The sequence below is a fragment of the Colobus angolensis genome, unplaced genomic scaffold (assembly GCF_000951035.1).
Source record: "Colobus angolensis palliatus isolate OR3802 unplaced genomic scaffold, Cang.pa_1.0 Scaffold3, whole genome shotgun sequence".
Taxonomy (NCBI): domain Eukaryota; kingdom Metazoa; phylum Chordata; class Mammalia; order Primates; family Cercopithecidae; genus Colobus; species Colobus angolensis.
The window spans coordinates 11,784,215-11,807,333 of NW_012116265.1; the positions used below are offsets into that span (position 1 = coordinate 11,784,215).

A 23,119-nucleotide genomic window follows, 5' to 3' on the forward strand; every position below is an offset into this window, starting at 1 on the left:
TATGTTCTTGAGGTAGAATCTTAAATTATTAATTTGAGGCTTTTCCTCTTTTCTAATATATGTATCTAGTGCTTTGTATTTTCCTCTCAGCACTGCTCTCACTGCATTCTACCAATTTTGATATACTGTATTTTCCTTTCATGTAATGCTTTTCTAAAAAATTCACATGATACTTCATCTTTGACTGATGAACTATTTATGCATATGGTATTTCATTTCCAAGTGTTAAGAAATTTTCCTATTATATTTGTATTATATAATTTTAATATATTATATTATATATTTATTATATTAATTTCTAGATTGATTCCATTGCGGACAAAAAGCACACTCTATATCATTTCAGTTACCTTTTTGCATTTGAACTGTGATTTCTTCTTTTCCTATGGTGAGATAATCATAAAAATATTGTGAAGAAAACTTCTCATAACCTTTCTCATTACTGGCAATATTTATTATTACAAATCTATAGAAATTCAATTAAAATATACAGAGACAGGGGAACTATATCATTACTATGGCAGCTAATGAAATAAAAACACATAAAAATATTTTCTGAATTTTAGAAAATAAGTTGAAAATACAAAGTAAAGTACTAAGAATTGACCATCATATGTCACTTAATTTTGCTTATTGATTTAGCTTTTGTGCTTTTTAATGGAAAATAACCCAGCTCTCTTAAATCTACATCTTCCACTCTCTCGATGTTATAAGCTGAATTGTGTCCCCCAAAAAGATTCATTGAAGTACCACAGAATGGTATTTTATTTGGAAATAGGATAATTACAGATGTAATTAGTTAAGAAGAAATCACACTGGAGTAATGTGTGCCCCTAATTCAATAAGACTGGTGTCCTTATGAGAAGAAGAGAAGAGATACAGACACATGAGGGAAGGCAGACATGATGACAGAGGCAGAGACTAGACTAATGCAGCTTCAAGCCAAGGAACTCCAAGAATTACAGGCCATCAGCAGAAACTGAAGGAGGCATGGAAGGCTTCTACCCTACAGGTTTCAGAGGGAGCATGGCCCTATAAATATCTTGATGTTGGACTTCTGGCCTCCAGAACTATGAAGTAATGAATTTCTGTTGTTTTAAGCCACCAAGTATGTGGTACTTTTTATGACAGGCCTAGGAAACTAATACATTCAGGTTTCTTTTTAATTCAATTTTTAAGTTTTTTATTCTATTTGTTTCCCTTTTCTTTTAATTTCTTTTTTATTGATACATAATATTTTACATAATTATGAGATATATGTGATATTTTGTTACAGGCATAGAATGTGTAATGATCAAATCAGAGTAGTTGAGGTGGTCATGACTTTGTAGTATCTATCACTTCTATGTGTTGGGAACAATTCAAGTCCTCTCTTCTAGCTACTTTGAAGTATACAATACATTCTTACTAACTATAGTCACTCTCCTCTGCTACCAAATGGGAGAACTTATACCTTTCATCTAATTGTATATTTGTACCCATCAACCTACCCCTCTTCATCCCCCTTCCACCAGCCACCCTTCCCAGCCTCTAATATCTATCATTACATTCTATATCTTTAAGGACATCAACTTTTTTAGCTTCCACATATGAGTGAGAACATGTGATAGTTGTCTCCCTGGGCCTGGGTAATTTTACTTAATATTATGACCTCCAGTTCCATCAGCTGCTGCTGCAAAGGACATCATTTTATTCTTTTTAATGGCTGAATAGTATTTCATTGTGTATGTATACCACATTCTCTTTATCTTTTAATCTACTGATATACACTTAGGTTGATTACAGATCTTTGCTATTGTGAATAGTGCTGCAATAATCATGTAAGTACAGGTATGCCTTTTATATACTAATTTCTTTACCTTTAGATGGATCCCCAACCGTGGTATTATTGGATGGTATGGTACTTCTATTTTTAGTTTTTAGGGAAATCTCCATACTGTTTTCCATAGTGATTGTACTAATTTACTTTCCCAACGATAGTGTTAAGAATCCCCTTTGCTCCACATTATGCCAGCATTTGTTATTTTTTGTCTTTTTAGTAATACCCATTCTAACTAAGGTAAGATGATATCTCGTGGTTTTGATTTGCATTTCCCTGATGATTAGTGATGTTGACCTTTTTTTTGTTGTTTGTTTGTTTGTTTGCTTGCTTGTTTGTTTTTCTGGCTCCAAAGATCTTTTACTAAGATCCACTTGAAACACTTCAGTCCTTAATTTGTCAACTTACTTGACAGGCTGATGGCTGATCTAGGTAAAGCTTTCACTGTAGCAAAAACACTGCCTGCCTATAATATATCAAAACAGGTCAGGCACGGTGGCTCACGCCTGTAATCCGAGCACTTTGGGAGGCCAAGGTGGGCGGACCACGAGGTCAGGAGATGGGGACCATCTTGGCTAATACAGTGAAACCCCCTCTCTACCAAAAATACAAAAAAAAAAAAAAATTAGCCAAGCATGGTGGTAGGCACCTGTAGTCCCAGCTACCCAGGAGGCTGAGGCAGGAGAATGGCGTGAACCCGGGAGGCGGAGCTTGCAGTGAACCAAGATCGCACCACTGCACTCCAACCTGGGTGACAAAGCGAGACTCTGTCTCCAAAAAACTTATATATATACACACATATATATATGTATATATATATATCTATATATCAAAACAGGTTCCTGAATAACATGTGTGAATGTCGTCAGGGTCTCTGTCCCATCTACTTCAGGATTCCATTAAACTCCTCAAATTTGTGGATCTGATGGATGAAGATATCCCCATAGTGCTTGGTGACCTTGGTGTCTGTGATGTGGATCATGTCCTTAACGATGTAGAATTCAACTGCTGAGGGCGACTAAAATTCACCATCCAGGGCTGAGATGCTGCTGGTCCACACCAGGTTCTGCATCTTGTGTTTGAAGACCAAAAGCTGGATCCGGAACTCCTGCTCTGTAAGGTCCAGGAAGCCAGCAAGCTTGGCCACGGGCATGATGGTGTAGAGCTTGAGGAAGTTGTAGATGGTTGAAAGCTGGGCCTGCTGCTGTACTTCGTTGGAAAACACCTTCAGCTGCTGCAGGAAGGGCTCTTTGTGGTAGTTGGGGTGCACATTATCATAGTTGGGCACTACAGGGGACAGGAACTTGGGGCAGGAGTAACTGAAAAGTTCTTCACAGACTTGTGGGTCACCTTTCTGCATGCACAGCAACTTGTCCCCTTATTTCTCCTGCAGCTGGAGGTGAATGCCCTCATCTATATGCATGGGGTACATCATAAGGGCAATGGCCAGCAGTGCATGCATCTGATCATTCTGCTTCTTAATCATCTCATACTTACTTGTGGTCCTCTGGAACATGCTCTTGGTCCTCTGGATATAGAGGAAGATATTGGTGAAGACCTGGATGGCATCCTGGTAGCAATGTATCATCAAATATGCAAACCCAACATAATAGTATGTGGTGACCTGGCAATCTAACACACAGGAATACATGATCTTCTGGTTCAGCTCGATGTTCTCTAGCACCTTGATGGCCTGGTAGTAATCTCCTAACAGGGAGTGCAGGTGGAGAAGCCCCACCAGGCTGAAGTAACCAAGCATCCCCCCAACCACACTCTCAGGGTCACCTCTGCTTGTGTATATGTCCAACTGTCAGTTGATGTTGGATTTGTCTACCAGGGAATGAAGGACACTGAGGACACTGTGAACATTCCAGATTTTGGGATTGGAACAAAGGAAGTCAATCTCCTCCTCTGACTTCTTGGCAGTCTTACAGCAGTACTGACTGAATGACTGAAACTGGTAGATAAACTCACCAATGATATCCTAGAGCCCCTGGTTGGGTAGTTCAAGGGGAGGAGGACCATCAACATTAAGAATACAGTTGAAGAGACTGGAATTGTTGTATTAGGATTCAAATCTCTGTTCCAAGGAAGGTCCCCCACTGGCTTTGGTGTATATGTACCTGTAGTATATAATATTTTGTATAAAACCAGGAAGACAGCATTGTTGCCAAACTGTGGAGTAATGGCTGCAGCCTCTGGCCAAGGTGTATTTTTGAAGAATCTTTCAGTCAGCTTGGTCCAGCTGTTATCATAGATGTCCTGGATCCTATACACCTTCTAGTCAATGACGTCACTGGAGACACAACTGGCCTGTAGCTCATACACTTTCTGGTCAGTCAAACCCGAGACAGTTTTGTGAAAATACTGGATGGAGTTTTTGATCACTTCAGGCATCACCTGATAGGTTTGCTATTCATACTGATGTTCATAAGCAAGGTCCTGCTTTTGGATCTCCATAGTCGCCCAGATAAGTATAGGGGTCATAAGCCTCCTCAGACTCCTAATCATCGGTGAGATAAGAAATGGCTGCCAGGCTCACAAACACTGCCAGAAAGTCATATTGAGCATTTTTTATATACCTGTTGGCCATTTCAATGTCTACTTTCGAGAATAGTCTATTCATGTCCTTTGCCCACTTTTTAATGAAATTATTATTATTATTATTATTATTTGTTGTTGTTGTTGTTGTTGAGATGGAGTCTCACTCTGTCACCTAGGCTGTAGTGCAGTGGCACAATCTCAGCTCATTGCAACCTCTGCTGCCCAGGTTCAAGCGATTCTCCTGCCTCAGCCTCCCAAATAGCTGGGATTATGAGCACCTGCCAGTGTGCCCTGCTAATTTTTGTAGTTTTTAGTAGAGATGGGGTTTCACCATCTTGGCCAGACTGGTCTTGAACTCCTGACCTCATGATCCACCCACCTTGGCCTCCCAAAGTGCTGGGATTATAGGCGTGAGCCACCACGCCCAGCCTGGCTGTTTTTATTATTATTATTGAGTTGCTTGAGTTCCTTATATATTCTGCATAGTAGTCTCTTGTCAGATAAATAGTTTTCAAATATTTTCTCTCATTCAGCAGGTTGTCTTTTCACTCTGTTAATTGTTTCCTTTGCTTTGCAGAAGTTTTATAGTTTAATATAGTCCCATTTGTCCATTTTTCTTTTAGTTGTCTGTGCTTTTAAGGTCTTTGTCTAGACCAATGTTCTAAAGTATTTTTCACTGTATTTCTTCTAGTAGTTTTATAGTTTCAGGCCTTATGTTTAAACCTTCGATCCATCTTTGTTGATTTTTGTATATGATGAGAGAAAGGATTCAGTTTCATTCTCGTGCATATGGCTATACAATTTTCCCAGCACTGTTTATTGAAGATGATGTTCTTTCCCCAGTGTATTTTCTTGGGGCCTTTGTTAAAAATAGATTGGTTGTAAATATGTGGCTTTATTTCTAGTTTCTCTATTTTGTCCCATTGGTCTATTACTATAACAATGCCATGCTGTTTTGTTTACTATAGCCTTATAATACATTTGAAGTCTGCAGTGTGATGCATCCAGCTTTGTTCATTTTGCTCAGGATTGCATTGTATATTCTGGCTCTTTTTTTCCACAGAAATTTTAGGATTGTTTCTATTTATGTAAAAAATGACAAACATAGAGTTTTATTAGTTCTCTCTTTGCTTGCTTGTTTGTTTACAAAATTAGTGTTAAGTTGTCATTATCACTTTAAAATAATGGGTTATAAGATAGTATTTACAAGTATCATGAAAACTTCAAATAAAAAAATCAATGAATACACAAAAAATAAAAAGCAAGAAATTAAAATATATGCCACAGAAAATCATGTTTACTAACAGGAAGACAGGAAGGAAGTAAAGAAGTAAGATAAGACCACAAACCCACCAAAAAACAAATAACAAAATAGTAGGATTAAGTCCTTTCTTATCAAAAATAACATTGAAGGTAAATGGACTAAATTCTCCATTTGGAAGGCTGTATAGATTTAAAAAATTGAGTGGCTGAATAGATTTAAAAAATAGAGGAGTTGCTGAATGGATTAAAAAAATGAGACCCAATGATCTGTTGCCTACAAGAAACACACTTTACATGTAAGGACACATATAGACCGAAAATAAAGGGATAGAAAAATACATTCCATGCCAACAGAAGCCAAAAAAGACAAGAGTAGCTATACTCATAACAGACAAAATATATCATAGGACAAAAACTGTAAGAGACAAAGAAGGTCATTATATAATGATAACTGGATCAATCCAGCAAGAAGATACAACAATTGCAAATAAATATTCAACCAACACTGGAGAACCCAGGTATATAAAGCAAATATTATGAGAGCTAAAGAAAGACATATTTTCAAATATGATAATAGCTGGAGACTAACACTCCACTTTCAGCATTAGATAGATTATCCAGACAGAATATCAACAAAAAAACAGGACTTAATCTGCATCATAGACCAATGGACCAGGCTAAGAAACAAAGAGAGAAGACCCAAATAAATAAAATCAGAGGCTAAAAGGTAGGTATTACAACTGATACTGCAAAAATTCAAAGGATCATTAGAGACCCACGAACGATTATATGCCAATACACTGGAAAACCTAGAAAAAATGGATAAATTCCTAGATACATAAACCTAGCAAATTGAACCATGAGGAAATCTAAAATGTGAATAAACCAATAACAAGTAACAGTATCAAAGCCATAATAAAACATCTCCCAGCAAGAAAAAGCCCAGGAGTTGATGGCTGCACTGATGAATTCTACCAAACATTTAAAAAAGAACTAATACCAATCCTACTCAAACAATTCTGAAAAATAGAGGAGGAGGGAAGACTTCCAAATTCATTCTACGAAGCCTGATACCAAAACCAGACAAAGACGCATCAAAATAAGAAAAGTACAGACCAATACCCATGATGAACTTTGAGGCAAAAATCCTCAGCAAAACACTAGCAAACTGAATTCAAGAATACATTAAAAAGATTATTCATCATGACCAAGTGGGATTTATCCCAGGGTACAAGAATTGTTTGACATGCACAATTCAATAAATAGGTTACATTATATTAAAAGAATGAAAAGCAAAAGCCATATTATCACTTCAATTGATGTGAAAAACCATTTGATAAAATTTAATATAACTTCATAATTTTTAAAAATCCTAAAAAATCTGGGTACCTAAGGAACATACCACAACACCATGGAAGCCACATATGACAGACCCACAGCTAGTATCATCCTGAAGAGAAAAAACTAAAAGCTTTCCTCTATGATATGTAATACCCAAGGATGCCCACTTTCACCTCTGTTATTCAACATAGTACTGGAATTCCTACCTAGAGCAATCAGACAAGAGAAAGAAACATAGGACATCCAGATTGGAAAGGAAGAACTCAAATTATCCTTATTCACAGATGACATGGTCTTATATTTGGAAAAACCTAAAGATTCCACCAAAGAAACTATTAGAACTGACAAACAAGTTCAGTAAAGCTGCAAGATACAACATCAACAGAAAAGTCAGTAAGATTTTTGGGGGCGAGATGGAATCTCACTTTGTTGCCCAGGCTGGAGTGCAGTGGCACAATCTTGGCTCACTGCAACCTCTGCCACCTGGGTTCAAGCAATTCTCCTGCCTCAGCCTCCCAAGTAGCTGAGATTACAGTCATGAGCCAACATGCCCAGCTAAATTTTGTATTTTTAACAGAGACGGGGTTTTGCCATGTTAGCCAGGCTGGTCTCGAACACCTGACCTCAGGTATCCACCTGCCTCATCCTCCCAAAGTGCTTGGATTACAGGCATGAGCCACCACACCTGGCCACCACTAACATTTCTATATGCCAAAAGTGAACAATCTGAAAAACAAATCAGGAAATAACCCCATTTACAATAGCTACAAACACAATAAAATAAAATACCTAGGAATTTACAAAAGAAGTGAAAGATCTCTATAATAAAAACTATTAAACACCAATGAAAAGTTGAAAGGGACACAAAAAATGGAAAGATACGACATTTTTATGCATTAAATGGATTGATATTGTTAAAATACCCATACTATGCAAAGCAATCTATAGATTCAATGAAATTCCTATCAAAATAACAATGACATTCATCACAGAAACAAAAAATAAATCCTAAATTTTATATGGAACCACAAAGACCCAGAATAGCCAAAGTTATCCTGAGCAAAAAGATCAAAACTGGAAGAATCACATTACCTGAGTTCAACATGCTCCAAATCTGTAGTTACCAAAACAACATGGTATTGGCACAAAAACAGACACATAGACCAATGGAACAGAATAGAGAAACCAAAAGCAAATGCATACATCTACAGTGTATTAGTTACTTCACTTTCATACTGCTATAAAGAACTGCCCAAGACTGGGTAATTTATAAATGAAAGAGGTTTACTTGACTCATAGTTCAGCATGGCTGGGAAGCCTCAGGAAACTTACAATCATGGTGGAAGGTGAAGGGGAAGCAAGGCACGATCTTTGCAAGGTAGCAGGAAGGAGAAGTGCTGAGCAAAAAACGCAGAGCCCCTTATAAAACTATCAGATCTCACGAGAATTCACTCACTATAATGAGAACAGCTTGGGGGAAACTGCTGCCATGATTCAATTACCTCTACCTGGTCTCTCCCTTGACCCACGGAGATTATGGGGATTACAATTCAAGATGAGATTCAGGTGGAGACATAAAGCCTAACCATATCAAACAGTAAACTCATTTTCAACAAAGGTGGCAAGAACATACATCAGAAAAGAACAGTCTCTTTAATAAATGGTGCTGAGAAAATTGGAAATCCATATGCAGAAGAATGAAACTAGATGTCTACCTCTCACCATATACAAATATCAAATCACAATAAATTAAAAACTTAAATACAAGTCCTCCAACTATGAAACTACTACACGAAAGCACTGAGGGAAATCTTCAGGACATAGGAGTTGGTACAGATTTCTTGAGTAATACCCCACAAGCCCAGGCAACCAAAGCAAAGGTGGACAAATGAGATCACATCAAGTTAAAAAGCTTCTGTACAGCAAAGGAAGCAATCAACAAAGTGAAGAGATAACTCACAGAATGGGAGAAAATATTTGCAAACTACCTATCTGGCAAGGGATTAATAACTAGAATACATAAGTAGCTTAAACAACCCTATATGAAACAATTTGGTAATATAATTTTAAAATGGTCAAAATATATGAATAAACATTTCTCAAAGCAATAGAAATGGCAAACAGGGATATGAAAAGGTGTCCAACACCATTGTTCATCAGAGAAATGCAAATTGAAACTGCCATGACATATCAACTCACCCCAGTTAAGATGCCTTTTATCAAACAGACAGGCAAGAGCAAATACTAATGAGGATGTGGAGAAAAGGGAACCCTCATACACTAGTGGTGTGAATGGAAATTAGTTCAACTACTATAGAGAGCAGTTTGGAGGTTCCCCCCCCAAACAAATAGAGCTACCAAATGATCCAGCAATCCCATTGCTGGAATATACACCGGAAAAAGGAGATCAGCCTATCAAAGATATATCTGCACTTCCTTGTTTGTTGCAGCATTACTCACAATAGCCAAGATTTTGAAGCAACCTAAGTTTCCCTCAACAGACTAATGGATAAAGAAAATGTGGTACATATACACAATGGAGTATATTCTTCAGCCAATAGAAAAGAGTGAGATCTTATCATTTGCAACAACATAGATTAAACTGGAGGTCATCATGTTAACTGAAATAAACCAGTCATGGAAAGACACACTGTGCATGTTCTCACTTATTCGTGGGAGCTAAAAATTTAAACAACTGAATTCATGGAGTAGAATCATGGTTACCAGAGGTGGGAAGGGTAGTGGGGCAGGGGTAGAGAATGGTTAATGGTACAAAAATATCACTAGATAGAATGAATAAGATCTAGAATTTGATAACACAACAGGGTGACTATAATCAATAATAATGTATTGTACATCTTAAAATTACTAAAAGAGTATAATTGTATTGTTTGTAACACAAAGAATAAATGCTCGGGTTGACTGATATCCCATTTACCCTGACATGATTGTTATGCATTGTATGCCTAGATTCAAATATCTCATGTGCCCCATTAATATATACAACTACTACGTACCTACAATTTTTTTTTTAAGTCTCGGCTCTCTACTTGCCCTTTTAGTACCACGCTAGTGGTGGGTTTGGAGGTTTCTTATATGTGCTTGGTGAGATGTTGAGGTGTAAACTCAGCACATGGGTTTTGCTGCTGGTGATGGAAATGGGGGTGCAGATTTTTCTGTGGTGTTTGGCTGGAATGAAATACATAAGTTTTCTGCCTTCCTAGGCTTCTATTTTTCTGATCCCGTGGGTAAAGAGAGAAAGATTTTGTTGTTGTTGTTATTGTACCCTGTACTTTTTGGCATGTTTAGATTGCTCACTGCTTTAGCTCCAAGTTTTGAACATATGAGCATAAGAAAAACCCAAGCAAATCAATACCATGTTGTTCCTTGGGTCTTCAGGCCCCTAGTCATCTTCTTCTCTCCATTTTAAAGAGTTCTGTAATGCTTTTTCTAGATTTTTTTTTTTTTTTTTTACTTAACAAGAGGAATAGAAAGAAGTATGTCTGCTCCATGTTCCCTGAGCAGAAGTTCAGTTTCACTTGATTTTGTGGCTTCCTGTTTTGAAAGCAGAATACTACCAATATTTGAATACTAAAAAGTAGCTTTTTTAATATAATGCCTTCAAGGTATGACCAAAAAGGTGTGTTATTGTGCCCCCAAAATACCCCATACTCTCACACTTGTCCTTGTACATTGCCCCTAGAAGCTACTCTCAGACTCTTCACCACTTCTACAACCTATTATGAAAGAACTAATGTTCATTATTGGGGTGTTATCTCAGGATATTCCAAAGTTTTGAATTGTTAGATTTTCTGAGTACTGTTGAGCTCCTTACAAAGGTGAGGACAACATCATCTTCTCTAAGTATGCCTTGCTTTTTCATATGATCCCCAACACAATTCCACTTACTCCTTGATATGGCTTGGATCTGTGTCCCTGCACAAATCTCATGTTAATTGTAATCACCAATGTTGGAGGCGGGGCCTGGTGGGAGGTGTTTGGATCATGGGGGTGGTTCTCATAAATGGTTTAGCAACATCCCTCTTGGTACTGTCCTCATGATCCCTGAGTAAGATCTCACAAAATCTTATACTTTAAACATGTATGACACCACCTCCCATCTTGCTGCCGCTCCTCCCATGTAAGATGTGCCTGCTCCCTGTTCACCTTCCGCCATGATTGTAAGCTTCCTGAGACCTCCCTAGACGCTGAGCAGATGCCAGCACCATGCTCCTTTACAGCCTGTGGAACTGTATTAAATAAACCTCTTTTCTTTGTAAATTACCCAGAGTGAATTAATACACTCTTGAAGAGTGTATTAGTTCATTCTTGCATTTCTAGAAACAAATACTGGCTATTTCTTTATAAGTAAATAATTGTAATACTAGGTATAAGAATTATAATATTGGGTATAAGAATTAAAATATTGGGTATAATTATAATATTGGGTATCATATATTGGGTACAAGAACGAACTAGTACGCTCCTAAAGACCAACCTCCCATTCTTTCTCTCCATAGAAGCTGGAAATCAGTCAAGGTACCAACTGATAGCTGTTTCCCATTGCTTTTGTGTGTGTGTGTGTGTGACAGAGTCTCTCTCTGTTGCCCAGAGTGGAGTGCAGTGGCACGATCTCAGCTTGCTGCAACCTCCACATCCCAGGTTCAAGCAATTGTCAAATCTCAGCCTCCCAAGAAGCTGGGATTACAGGCATGTGCCACTATGCCCGGCTAATTTTTGTATTTTTTGGTAGAGACATGGTTTCACCATGTTGCCCAGGCTGGTTTTAAGCACAGGTGATCTGCCCGTCTTGACCTCCCAAAGTGCTGGGATTACAGGCATGAGCCACTATGCTCGGCCTCCATTTTATTCTTTATATGCATTTTCTTCCTAGCCTTGCCCTCAATCAAAATTCCTCCTTCCTCTTTTAGATAGAAAAATGCCTCATGGATGCAAACAGCTAAAATGAGTGAATTAATTCCTTACATTATTTCCACTCATCCCCGTCTTAAGTTACTCAAAATTTCACCAAACATGTATTATAGCATACTAATGCATTAAGAGATTTTAAAAGGTGGGTGACAATATTTATGACATAAAAGACCTGATCATCTAGTTTGGAAGAGAAAATATATATTTCCAAAGAAAGTGTAAATAAAAGTAGTTAAACTAGTGATAACATACTAGTTTTGGGGCATCTGAAAAACAACTTTTATTAATTATTCTCTTTTTAATTTTAAAAGAAAAAACTAAAAATTGAGGAAACTCGCCCCAGAATGCTTAAACAGCTTGTTTCATGTTACTTTTCTGTTAAATTGTGATTCTGGGACTAAAACCTAAGTCTCTCCACCTTGCATACTTGACCATGTTAAGATAATTTTAATGAGACAACATTTTAGCTTATACAAAGAAAAGTCATCTGAAGATTAAACTGGAGAACAGTGACATGAAGAAAAGTTAGCAAAATGGCTGCTGCAACACATTAAATTGCAAAAGCAAACAGCCTCTGGAAATCACCACAGATAAGATTTGAGATACTCATTTTATAATGGTATTTTTTTTAAAAGAAGAGGAAGAAAAGATCTATTTCCCCTAACAATCTAATGAGATAAAATTCTGTTTACTCTTGCTTTAATGCCTAAAGCTCTTACTGTCTGGTAGTTCCTGATTCAATAATTAGTAAGTGGTAAACAAGCTAGATTTAAAGTTGCCTAATAAAAATTTCCTTATAGCAGGCACTAAAAGCATAAAAAAGCAGTAATGAGTTTAAATGGTTTTCAAATAGTAGTCTATAAGAAAAAGTATTTGACGATGTAAAAAAATGCATAAAAAGCATTCTAAAGGCAGGAATCGTTATAAATTTTACATTCTATTGCCTTTGCTTAGAACAATGCACAGCACACAGTAGGAACTCACTAGATACATGTTAAATGAATTCCAGGAAATTATTTTCCCTTATTGCCAGCAAAACTCTCTTAGAAACTCACATGTCATTTGATGTTGTCTCGAGGCAACATTACTGAGCCAAAAACTAACTTTGGAGCCCCCACTCTCATTCTTTCTGTTCAATCAACCAATAGGGTGAACACTTACTAGCAATACTGACAAATATAACGTTATCACTTATTGAAAGAAGCTTCCTTCAGCTAACTAAAGGCAAGTTCCCATATCCATGTGCTGTGGCAGCAAAAAATTAATCAGAAAAAATAGAGGATGTGATAACTAACACACCTAAGTTCCAATTCCAGTTGCATCTCTTGCTTCATTTTTTTCTGAGGAATATCATCTTTTAAATACTTGTAATGTTTGAAAGAAAAGATAGATTATAAATCTCTAACACAAAGTATGCACACAATATTTGTAGAATATTTAAATCAGATTCTGAAAATTTACCGCTTCTCTATGATGCTTGCCAATAGATTTATCACTTATCCCAGAGTAATTTTAATAAATTTTAACAGCTGAGAACTAGGTGGAGGGTCATTTCCATGGATAATTTACAGCTCTGTAACTATAACTCCCTCTACATCTGCTGAAACTTACAGCCATTGGTGGTTAACAAATAAGGTAAACATTATCTTCCCATGTATCCAAAGCTCAGATGTGAAAAAAAAAAAAAAAAAAAAAGCCACGAAAGAGTATAACCTATGGTCATCTGTTACACAACTAGTCATCACATTTGGTGTGGCTAACAACACAATATGGAAAGATCGTTCTTCCTCCACTAGAGCTTGAATAGGCTCACTCTGGAAAACAATGTTTCAGAGCTGGTTCATTCTGGGCTCTGGATAGAAAATAGACAAAGATTAAATGTTGCCAGGTAGTAAGCCTGAACCTACATGATTGGAGCCAAAAAACAATAATCATTGAATCACCTTGAGTCTCCCATCAAAGATAGGAAACTAGACAAGATTTAGATGTCGTTAATCTTCTTTCACATGGATTCAGTTCTTTACCCTCCTGTATTCAGCATCCTTTACGTATATAAAATTGTGCACTTCCATGGAGTTCCCACAAACAACAGCTGATAGATGAGTTGATTTATAAGAACCTCCTTGCTCTAACATCCTTGGTCCTGTGAATGTGTCCAAATGGTAATTGACATGGTTAACATTATAATGATGGCTAATGTTTGTTTGCTGTGTGCCAGGCATTGTGCTAAGTGCTTTTATTTAATCATCTTTAAGAACACAAGAAGAGAGGTGCTACCAATATTTCTATTTTATTAGTGGGGAAACAGGCATGGAGAGGTTTACTGCTTTTCTAAAGTTCACTCCTAAGAAAGTACAGAGATGAGATATGAAACTACTCTGCTAACCTGCAAAATCCACCCTCTTAGCCACTACTCTAATCTGCCAACCAGGATATTATTTAGATAATCACTGAGGCAAGCTTAGAGGTCTTATAAGTTCAATGTACTATTCAGCCCAGTTTTTGGAATATGAGCTGCCATGATCTGATTTTTGATGATCTTTAAAATGAAAAGAGAGAGAGAAAACAAGAACCAGAATTTTTTTTCATGTGAATTAATAAAGGGTTCATTTCTAACTTTTCTTTATATTCTCTATGAGTTTAAGAATAAAGTAGGGAGGAAAAAAATAGGGAGGAAAGACTTGAATTGGGAAAAGGTGATTTTCCAAGGCATATAATGCAAGAACTGAAACTACCTAAAAATGATGTAAAATGTTACTCTTCTCATTCTTCCCAACCTCTTCCCTCTAGTCACACACCATAAATGAGCAGTAAAAATACATATCTCTAGTGTCCCTTCTACTTTTATGCATTTTGCTTTTTAGGCCTATTAAAAATAGCACTAATTAACACCAAACAAGAATTTCTATCCACTATACATAAATTATCATATCAATTTCAAGAATCCTAACTTTATGATAATAAAATACAGTTAAAATATATCAGACCAGCTTTAGTCATCATATTCCTCCCTTCTCCTACATTCTCCGTTTACTTCTTCCCTTTCTGTTATGGTTGTAATACAGTTTATCTCCACAAAAGCTCATGTTGAGGCTTGGTCCCAAATGTGATTATATTGGGAGGTGGTTCCTTTAAGAGATGATTATGTCATTAAGAAGGGTTCATGCCTTTCTCAAGGAACTGAGTTCTTCCTTGTACAGAACTAGATTCGTTACTGTGAAAGTAAGTTGTTTCAAAGTGGGCCTGCTTCTTATGTTAGGTCTCTTTGTTTATATATCAACTTACCCTTCTACTACTCCACCATGCTATGCAAGAGCATGAGGCCCTCACTAGAAGCTGACTAAATGTGGCCACTTTATCTTGGACTTCCCAGTCTCCAGAACCATGAGCTTCATAAATCTCTTCTCTGTATAAATTATTCATCCTCAGTATTCTGTTATAGCAATAGAAACTGGACAAAAACACTTCTACAACCACATTCCTGGCTGTAAATTCAAACTGCAAGAGTTTTGAACCTCAGACAGAGTGATATTTTTCTAAAGGCTGATTGCTACCTCTGAACAGTCCTGCAATTAGTCATCTACTCCAGTGCACAGAAATGCATGCAAGGGCTTTTTGCAGGATACCTCACTCCCACTACCTCCTTGCTTGTGCTGTCTTTCTGCAGTGCACTTTGGGATGCTTTCGGGGTGCAATGGTCAGTCAAGTCCAGACAGAAGAAATTCCCAGACCTATTTCTGCAGACCAGATGTTGGGGCACTGTATTTTTTATGGTTTTAAGAAATATTTTGTTTGTTTTCATTAAAGGTCCCAATTATACTCTGAAGGTAATATGTGTTCAACTGGGAGACTCGATCAATTCTATCTTTGCCAATTTTATTAGTTGATTCCTTCTGCAGTAAATATAGGGGTGAGGAATTCACCAGGAAATCCGAATTATTCACTCATGTTGTTAGAAATTAGTCAAAAGGTAGGATTATGAGGCTGACACAAATGAGAGGGGCTTTATAATTGATAATGTAGACAAGACAATGAGAAAGGTGGAATTGTAACTTGAGCTGGGGAGAGGCAGCTATATGCATAGCAGAAAAGGCTTGTCTCAACTGAGACCCTTAGCCTGAAATGCTTAATGCTTAGTCTTACATACTAAACAAAAATTATTTGCCATGCCTTGAAAAAGTTGGAAAATGGAGAAAAGAAAAAATGAAATGGCACTGTACCTAGAGGCTTAATTAAATGGCATCCATTGTTGATTTCTTTAGTATTCAAACTTTTGTATTCATTACATTTCCATAAGGAAGACAGTCATTAATTAATTTATTTAAGAATGTATTAAGGGGATGTCAGCCAGATGGCAGAATAGGACTCTCCAGCCCTCATCTCCCCACAGAAACATCAATTTGAACAGCTATGATGTACAAAAATAATTTCACAAAAGCTAAGGAAGCCAAATAAGAGATTACAGCACCTGGGTATAGCACAGATAAGAAAAGACACATTGAAGATGGTAGCAAGGATAGTTTTACATCACTTGTGTCACCCCTCCTTGAACCTCAAACAGCACAGCATGGAAAGATACCCTGCACTTAGGAGGAAAAAAAAAAGAAAAATAAACACTAAACTTTGTTTTGGATCTCAAAACCAGGCCTCCTCCAGTAAAACCAAACACTGTGAAGGCCCCCATACCCTTATACTCCAGGTGGCAAGTACCTAAATTGAGCCTTCAGGCCTGCCCCAACACCAGGCTGACAGCAGCCTCAGGCTTCAAATCACCCCCAACACTAGTTTACACACTATGGCTACAGGCTTCAGACCTGCCCCAGCACGAGGCAAACCCCCACAACCCTAGTCATCAGGCCAGCATCCGTGGTCCCAGCCTCTTCAGGTACTGACTCCAGGGACCTGAGGCTCCAGGCTCCAGGCCAGCAAATGTGGACTAAGCCTCCATGCCCACTTGAATGCCAAACAGGATCCTACAGTCCCAGGCTCTGGGCAAGCCCCCGTGTCAGGTCTGTCCCCACGTAAGCAGGCTCCAAGTCTTCCCAGTGCCAGGCCAGCCCATGTGGACCTAAGCTTTAGCAGATTCGGAGCCCAGGCCTGCATTAGTAGACCCCAGTGCTGAACCAGTCTGCACAGACCCAGGACTGACCTATGTACCCAGGTTCCAGGCTGCTCTCAGATATCTCAAGATTCAGGCCCACTGTTGCATACCTAGCCCCTATTTCAGCATCTGCACATCCAGTTTCTAGTCTGGCACCAGTAAACACAGGCTCAAGGCCCAGCCCCAGTGGTTCCAGGCATCAAGCAAGCACCTATGATCCTAGGTTCCCAACCAGCTTCTGAGAATCCAGTCTCTACACTAGCAACAGCAAAAGGCCAACTCCAGGGTCCAGGATGGTTCCTTTGGTCTCAGATGCCAAATGACCCTGAGTCTAGGCCTGCTCAGGAAGACCCAGGATCCAAGTCCACTCCAGCAGACTTTTGTGTAAGGCTTGGCTCCATGGACTGAGCCTACAAGACCACCCCTGCATACCCAGGGTCCTGAGTAGCCCTGGTGAACTCAGGCTGTAGGCCTGTCCCAGTGGTCCCAGGCACTAGGCCTGACCTCATGTCAGTCTAGCTTCCATGTATTCAAGCTCCAGGATCATCCTAGTGGAACCGGGTTCCAGGCTTATCATGCAGATCCAATCAACAGGTTGACCCTGGCGGATCCAGGTTCATACATATCTCTGAAGACCCAGATACCAAACAAGCCCACTCTTGGACCATGAAAGATAGCCTCCCTAGAATTTCTGAATGAGGTGACTGGTGAAGGGCTTTTCCAGACTAAGCAAGTCTGCAAAAAATTGAAATAAGTCCTTACTTTTTCAAATGTGAAGATGTCAACATAAGGCAACAAGAAATAAGAAAAATGAATGAAATGTAACGCCATGAAAAGATCACAGTAATCTCCCATTAGCTCACCCTAAAACAATGGAGATATATAAAATGAGTGACAAATAATTCAAAATAATTGTTTTAAGGAATATTAACAAACTTCAAGAAAATACAAACAAGTGAGTGATAACAAGAAAACAATAAATGACCAAAATGAGAAATTCAAAGGAGAAATTGGAATTATTTTAGAAAATCAAATAAAAGCTTTGGAGCTGAAATATACAATGAATAAATTTTAAAATGTAATAGGCTTGCCAGTAGAATTGATCAAGCAGAATGATGTATCTGTGAACTTGCAGACACATTACTTGAAAATATACAATCAACTGATAAAAGAAGAATGAAAAAAAGAAAGCTTACAGTAACTTGTGGGACAGCATTAAAACAGCAGACATTTGACCTATAAGTGTTTAAGTTATAGAAGTCTGTGAAAAAGAGAGAGGCACATTGGCATAAAGCTTACTTAAAGAAATACTACCAGAAAATATACCAAATTTGGAGTAATATTTAAATATACATATAAAGGAAGGTCAAAGTCTCTAATCAAATTCAACCCAAATGAGACTATATCAGCACATTACCAAATGGTTAAAAATCAAGGACAAAGAGAGGACCCTGAAAGCAGCAAGAGAAAAGAAGCAAATGACTTAAAAGTAGTTCTAGCAAGGCTAGCAGAGAATTCCTCAGCAGAAGCCTTACAGACAAGAAGACAGTGGGATTCTATATTCAAAATGTTGAAGGAAAAAAGCTATCTACCAAGAATACTTTGCCCAGAGAAGCTGTCCTTCAGAAACGAAGGAAAATAAAGACTTTCCCAGATACACAAAAGCTGAGGGAGTTCTTCACCATCAGACCTGTCTTACAAGAAATGCTAAAGAGAGTTCTCTAAGCTGAATGAAAATGATATTAATTAGTTAAACAAAACTACATGAAAGTATACAACTCACTGATAAAACTAAGTACAAACTCAAATTCAGAACACTCTAATACTATAATGGTCATGTGTAAATCACTTATATCTTTAGTATGAATATTAAAAGATAAAATCATTAAAAATAATAATAGCTAGAATACTTTGTTAAAGGATACACAATAGAAAAAAAAATGTACACTGTAACATCAAAAATTTTAAATGCCTGGAAAGGGGAGTGAAGTAAAAGTGAAGAGTTTTTTATGCAATCAAAGTTAAGTTGTCATCAGCTTAAAATAGCCTGCTATAGCTATGTTTTTTGTAACCCTCAGGGTAACCACAAAGCAAAAACCTATAGTAAATACACAGCAGATAAAATGTAAAGAATTAAAGTACCGTTATTAGAAAAAAATCACAAAATCACAAAGGCAGACAGCAACAAGAAAAAACTAAGGTTCTACAAAACAACAAGGAAACAGTTTAAATGGCAGTAGTAATTCTTTACCTACCAATAATAATCTTTGATGTAAATGAATTAAATGCTCCAACCAAAAGGCATAGGGTGGCTGAATGGATAAAAAGAAATATGATCTAACTATATGCTGCCTACAAAGAGATTCACTTCACCTGTAAAGATACACATAGACTGAAAGTGAAGGTATGAAAAAGGACATTTCATGGAAATGGAAACAAAAAGAGCTGGGGAAACTATACTTATATCAGATAGAATAGACTTTAACTCAAAAACTGTAAAGACAAAGAAGGCCATTCCATAATCATAAAGTAGTCAATTCAGCAAGAAGATATAGCAATTATAAGTATACATCCAACATTGGAGCATGTAAATATATAAAGCAAATATTAATGGATCTGGAGAGATAGACTGTAATACAACAATGATAAAGTACTTAAATACCCCACTTTGAGCAACAAATCATCTAGTCAGAAAATCAACAAGCAAACATTGAAATTAAACTACACTTTAGACCAAATGAAACTATCAGGTACATATAAAACCTTCTATATAACAGCAGAAGAATACACATTCATCTCAAGTGTACACAGAACATTTTCCAGAATAGAATGTATGTTAGGCCACAAAACTACTAATAACAAATTTAGTAAGATTAAAATCATATTAAGTATCTTTTTAATCACATAATATGAAACCAAGAATCAGTAACAGGAGGAATTTCAAAAAATTCACAAATACATGGAAATTAAACAACATACTCCCAAACAATCAGTAGGTCAATGAAGAAATTTTAAAAGATATTTAAAAATGTTTTGAGACAAGCGAAAATGGAAACACAACATATTATAATGTATGAGATATAACAAAGGCAGTTCTAACAGAGAAGTCTGTAGCCATAATGCCTATATCAAAAAGAAGATTGTAAATAAACCATCTAATGTTACAACTCAAGAAACAAGAACAAACTAAGCCCAAAGATATCAGAATAAAAACATTAAATGGAAGCAAAAATAAGTGAAATAAAGATTTAAAAATATAAAAAAAAAACAATGAAACTGAGATTGTTTGAAGATAAACAGTATCAACAAACCTTTAGCTAGACCAAGAAAAAAGAGAGAAGGCTCAAATTTTAAAAAGAAAAAATAAAACAGGAGGCGTTAAAACTGACACCACAGAAGTATAATACAAAGCATTATAGAATATACCAACAAACTGGATAACCTAGAAGAAATGACACAAAACCTACTTAGACTAAATCAAGAAGAAATAGAAATTTTGAGTAAGGGTATTGAATCACTAACAGAAAGTCTTCCATCAAAGAAAAGCCCAGTACCTGATGTCTTCTCTGCTGAATTCTACCAAACATTTAAAGAACTAATGCCAATCCTTTTTGAATTCTTCCAAAAAATTTGAAGAAAAAAATACTTCCAAAGTCATTTTACTAGGCAGCATTACCTTAAAACCAAAGTCAGACAAGAACTCTACAGGATAAGAAAATATCAGGCCAATATCCCTGATGAACATAGATGCAAAAACACTCAAGAAAATGGGCTTCTCAAATGTTTAAATGCACACATATCACTTGGGGATCTATTTAAAATGCAGATTCAGATTCGACAGTTCTTGGATGGCACCTGAGATTCTTTTTTTTTTTTTTTCAATAGGTTTTGGGGGAGAGGTGGTATTTGGTTACATGAATAAGTTCTTGGTGATGATTTCTGAGATTGGTGCACCCATCACCCCAGCAGTGTATACTGTACCTAATGTGTAGTCCTTTATCCCTCACTCCAGTCCAAACATTTCCCCTGAGTCCCCAAAGTTCATTGTATCATTCTTATGCTTTTGCATCCTCATTGCTTAGCTCCCACTTTGGAGTGAGAACATATAATGTTTGGTTTTCCGTTCCTGAGTTACTTCACTTAGAATAATGGTATCCAATTCCATCCAGGTTGCTGCAAATGCCATTATTTTGTTCCTTTTTATGTCTGAGTAGTATTCCACGGTGTGAGTGTGTGTGTGTGTGTGTGTGTGTGTGTGTGTGTGTGTGTGTGTGTGTATTCCATGGTGTGTATATATATCACATTTTCTTTTTGTTTATTCCCTAGTTGATTGATGGGCATTTGGGCTGGTTCCTTATTTTTGCAATTGCAAGTTGTGCTGCTATAAACACGCAAGGGATGTCATCTGAGATTCTATATTTCTAACAAGTACCCAGATAATGAAGATGCTGCTGGTTCACAGACCACACTTCAGGTAGCAGAGATGGTAGACTATAATTCTTGCTTTAAATTACCAAGGTATTTCAATGCAGCTGGGGTCACTGTGCATTAATCCTTTATATATCCAATATCCATGACCCCAAAAGAGCAGTCTCATAATATCTTTACGATTTAATGGTCCCCCTGAGAAGCATCATGTCCACATCTGCAGCCACACTAGAGAATGAGACAGATCATGCCGATATAGTACCTAGCACATAAACGTTGGCACACAGTAAGGAGGAATTCTTTTTACCATTACTATAAGTTAAGGAAGATGGACATTTCTTTTTAACTTTTAATAATTAAACTTTATCTTTTCTAGTCATAAAATGCAACATCATTAAAGAAGAAAAGTAAACCTCAGTAGGAATTTGCAATTTGAGTCATTTTTAAAGCACTGGTGAAGGACATGTTCCAGCATTAGCACTTGGTCAGAGGCTCCCATTAGTAATTAAGGAGTGCTTGCAATCAGCAATGAGCATTTGCATTATATAAGACATACTAATTTCTGGAGGAAGTCAACTCCTATTTCTCCCCTGCTAAAAAGAAATTGGGAGGCACAAAACAACCCCAGATGGTGCATGTTTGTAGTAATGAATGGAAGTATTTTAATGGTGTGAGTTAAGTTTTACTTTGTGTTTTTAATGAGGGACTGACTGCCCAAGATATTTTAATTGTAAACCAGATTCCCCATGAGGTCTTAAACCATTTTATGTAAACATAAAACTTTGTTAACTTATATGGGTGATACTATTCGTCTCCTAAGCACAAGGGGATATAAAAAATAGTTTATAATGAGCCATGAATACATAACATAACCCCAGAAGTTTAATAATGCTAACCCATATTCCATTTCTCCAAATGATTTTTTATTCTACCTGCACGAAGCCACATTCGAATCAGAAGATTCAAATTTTGTTTCACAGATATCAAGAGTTCTTTTCCTGAAATTCTAAGTGAAAATAACCAAGCAGCAAGTGGAATAAGATTATTTAACGTTCTTTTGACGGAATATTCTGGATGGACAGGCAAGTCATTTACTGAAATCTCTTTGCTTTGATTATCTGAAAAGTATCACTATTTTGAGATCGCCTATTTAATAAGATTCAGTCTCTATCGCCAAAACACCATTCTATAATAACTTTAAAAGTACTGTCTCTCATTTGTTAAAATGGTTTTTGCAAATGAATCCTTGGAGAAAGGAAGCCAGTTGGAACATTTACCAGAGGATTTATCAGAGATTATGAAAATAAGACACCTTGAGGCATGTTCGGAATCCCTAGTACTCAATTTCTAGGAAGAATTAGTTTCTAGTACCATTTCTATCACTGACTATGATTATTTGACCTTGAGCAAGTCAACAGTTCCCTGGACCTCTTTCTTTGTCTGTTGAAAGAGAAGCTTTTCCAACTTCAGTTGAGGATCACCCATATACAGCCTCACCTGGAGTGCTTCTTAAGAATGCAGATTCCCCCAGCACTTTGGGAGGCCGAGGCAGGCGGATCACGATGTCAGGAGATCCAGATCATCCTGGCTAACATGGTGAAACCCCGTCTCTACTAAAAATAGATAAATTAGCCAGGCGTGGTGGTGGGTGCCTGTAGTCCCAGCTACTCGGGAGGCTGAGGCAGGAGAAT

General features: G+C 37.2%; 2 pseudogenes across 2 annotated transcripts in view; both read right to left on the reverse strand.

Moving 5' to 3' along the window:
- Positions 1–2,684: 2,684 nt before the first annotated feature.
- LOC105517083 lies at positions 2,685–4,377 on the reverse strand (annotated as a pseudogene). The gene is made up of 2 exons (XR_001002609.1): positions 4,311–4,377; positions 2,685–4,273 (listed from the first exon to the last, which is right to left on the reverse strand). The product of XR_001002609.1 is annotated as a eukaryotic translation initiation factor 3 subunit L pseudogene (transcript).
- Positions 2,945–23,119, reverse strand: part of LOC105517302 — a 23,140-nt pseudogene continuing 2,965 nt past the window's right edge. The window contains exons 2-3 of the transcript XR_001002652.1: positions 3,864–4,366; positions 2,945–3,826 (exon numbers count right to left, since the gene is read on the reverse strand). The product of XR_001002652.1 is annotated as a eukaryotic translation initiation factor 3 subunit L pseudogene (transcript). The remainder of the gene's footprint in view (positions 3,827–3,863; positions 4,367–23,119) is intronic.